This window comes from Aristolochia californica, unplaced genomic scaffold (assembly GCF_029961685.1).
Source record: "Aristolochia californica isolate CCGP_79_NKW_82.1479 unplaced genomic scaffold, dmAriCali1.0.hap1 SCAF_21, whole genome shotgun sequence".
NCBI lineage: Eukaryota > Viridiplantae > Streptophyta > Magnoliopsida > Piperales > Aristolochiaceae > Aristolochia > Aristolochia californica.
In genome coordinates this window covers 467,501-470,000 of record NW_027181893.1, presented here as the reverse complement: position 1 = coordinate 470,000, position 2,500 = coordinate 467,501, and positions in this window count along the sequence as shown.

Below are 2,500 nucleotides of genomic sequence, written 5' to 3'. Positions count from 1 at the left end.
ACGCACTGGCGACACGCGCGCCCGTTTCGCCTGCCACCCATGCACACTCGCCTGGGCTGCTGGTCACATGCGTCGCTCATAGGCATTTTGCAGGCCAGCACCGGCGGATGCACGGGTCAAGCGGGACGGGACGAGCGCAGGGCTTGCTTTTGGCGGCACACGAAAACACGAACCCGAAAAAGGCGAAAAAGGGACATACACACTGGCGACACGCACGCCCGTTTCGCCTGCCACCCGTGCACACTCGCCTGGGCTGCTGGTCACGTGCGTCGCTCACAGGCATTTTGCAGGCCAGCACCGGCGGATGCACGGGTCAAGCGGGACGGGACGAGCGCAGGGCTTGCTTTTGGCGGCACACGAAAACACGAACCCGAAAAAGGCGAAAAAGGGACACACGGACAGGCGACACGAAAAAAAAGGGGTCGCCCTACCTAGGTGGGCGCAAAAACCCCGTCGGCCAGGAGGTTTCGCCAAAGTGTCTGTACTGTCACACAGGGTCAATAGCACGGGCATGGCCGGCCGCCGCACGTGCAGCGGCTTACGGACGCACGGTTCGGCGGCACGGGTGCCTGGCGGCTTTAGCACCTTGGGGTGGACAGGCCTGGCGGCAAGGGGGGCTAGGCACCTTGCTGCCAGCCGGCAATGGTGCACGGGGCGGGGCGCCACACAAACACGAAAGAGGGACAAGAGCGGGGCGATGGTCCACAGAGACGAGCCATGCACGGGGCCCGTGATCGCCGACACGCGCGAACGCGGACGCGGACAAGGACAAGGACGCGACGCGCGGCGCGCGTGCGAGGTCAAGAGGGGCGCGCGCACGAAAACGCGAAAAAAGGGGCTAGCGGCCGAGAAACGCGAAAAAAACCGGGTCACCTACCTAGCCGAACGCCTAAAATCGCTTCGGGCAGGAGGTTTCGCCAAAGTGTCTGTACTGTCACACGGTCCGTACGGGCGCAACCCCATCGCGCGCCAGCGCCCCTTCCTGGGGGCGCCCGCCCGCCAGGCGCCTGGCGCCCCACGCGCGCGCGCCCGGCGCCTGGCGCCTTGCCCCCCACGCGCGCCCGGCGCCTGGCGCCTTGCCCCCCACGCGCGCCCGGCGCCTGGCGCCTGGCGCCTCGCCCCCCACGCGCGCGCGCGCGTGGCGCCTTGCGCCTGGCGCCTTGCCTCCGCGCGTGCCTGGCGCCTGGCGCCTTGCCCCCCACGCGCCTGGGCGCCTCTTTTCCGCCTGGGCGCCCTGGCACCTTTCCGCCTGGGCGCCTGTTTTCCGCCTTGGCGCCCTGGCGCCTTTTCGCGTGGGCGCCTCTTTTCCGCCTGGGCGCCATGGCGCCTTTCGGCCTGGGCGACTCTTTTTCGCCTGGGCACCTCTTTTCCGCCTGGGCGCCTCTTTTCCGCCTGGCCAGGGCGCCTCTTTTCCGCCTGGGCGCCATGGCGCCTTTCTGCCTGGGCGCCTCTTTTTCGCCTGGGCGCCTCTTTTCTGCCTGGGCGCCCTGGCGCCTTTTCGCCTGGGCGCCTCTTTCCCACCTGGGCGCCCTGGCGCCTCTTCGCCTGGGCGCCCTGGCGCCTTTTCGCCTGGGCGCCTCTTTTGGCGCCTGGGCGCCTACGCCAGGGCGCCTCTTTTCCGCCTGGGCGCCTCTTTTTCGCCTGGGCGCCTCTTTTCCGCCTGGGTGCCCTGGCGCCATTCCGCCTGGGCGCCTCTTTTCCGCCTGGGCGCCCTGGCGCCTTTTCGCCTGGGTGCCTCTTTTGGCGCCTGGGCGCCTACGCCAGGGCGCCTCTTTTCCGCCAGGGCGCCTCTTTTTCGCCTGGGCGCCTCTTTTCCGCCTGGGCGCCCTGGCGCCTTTTCGCCTGGCGCCTCTTTTGGCGCCTGGGCGCCTACGCCAGGGCGCCTCTTTTCCGCCTGGGCGCCTCTTTTCCGCCTGGGTGCCCTGGCGCCATTCCGCCTGGGCGCCTCTTTTCCGCCTGGGCGCCCTGGCGCCTTTTCGCCTGGGTGCCTCTTTTGGCGCATGGGCGCCTACGCCAGGGCGCCTCTTTTCCGCCTGGGCGCCCTGGCGCCTTTCCGCCTGGGCGCCTCTTTTTCGCCTGGGCGCCTCTTTTCCGCCTGGGCGCCCTGGCGCCATTCCGCCTGGGCGCCTCTTTTCCGCCTGGGCGCCGTGGCGCCTTTTCGCCTGGCGCCTCTTTTGGCGCCTGGGCGCCTACGCCAGGGCGCCTCTTTTCCGCCTGGGCGCCTCTTTTTCGCCTGGGCGCCTCTTTTCCGCCTGGGCGCCCTGGCGCCATTCCGCCTGGGCGCCTCTTTTCCGCCTGGGCGCCCTGGCGCCTTTTCGCCTGGCGCCTCTTTTGGCGCCAGGGCGCCTCTTTTCCGCCTGGGCGCCCTGGCGCCTTTCCGCCTGGGCGCCCTGGCGCCTTTCCGCCTGGGCGCCTCTTTTTCGCCTGGGCGCCTCGTTTCCGCCTGGGCGCCTCTTTTCCGCCTGGGCGCCCTGGCGCCTTTTCGCCTGGGCGCCTCTTT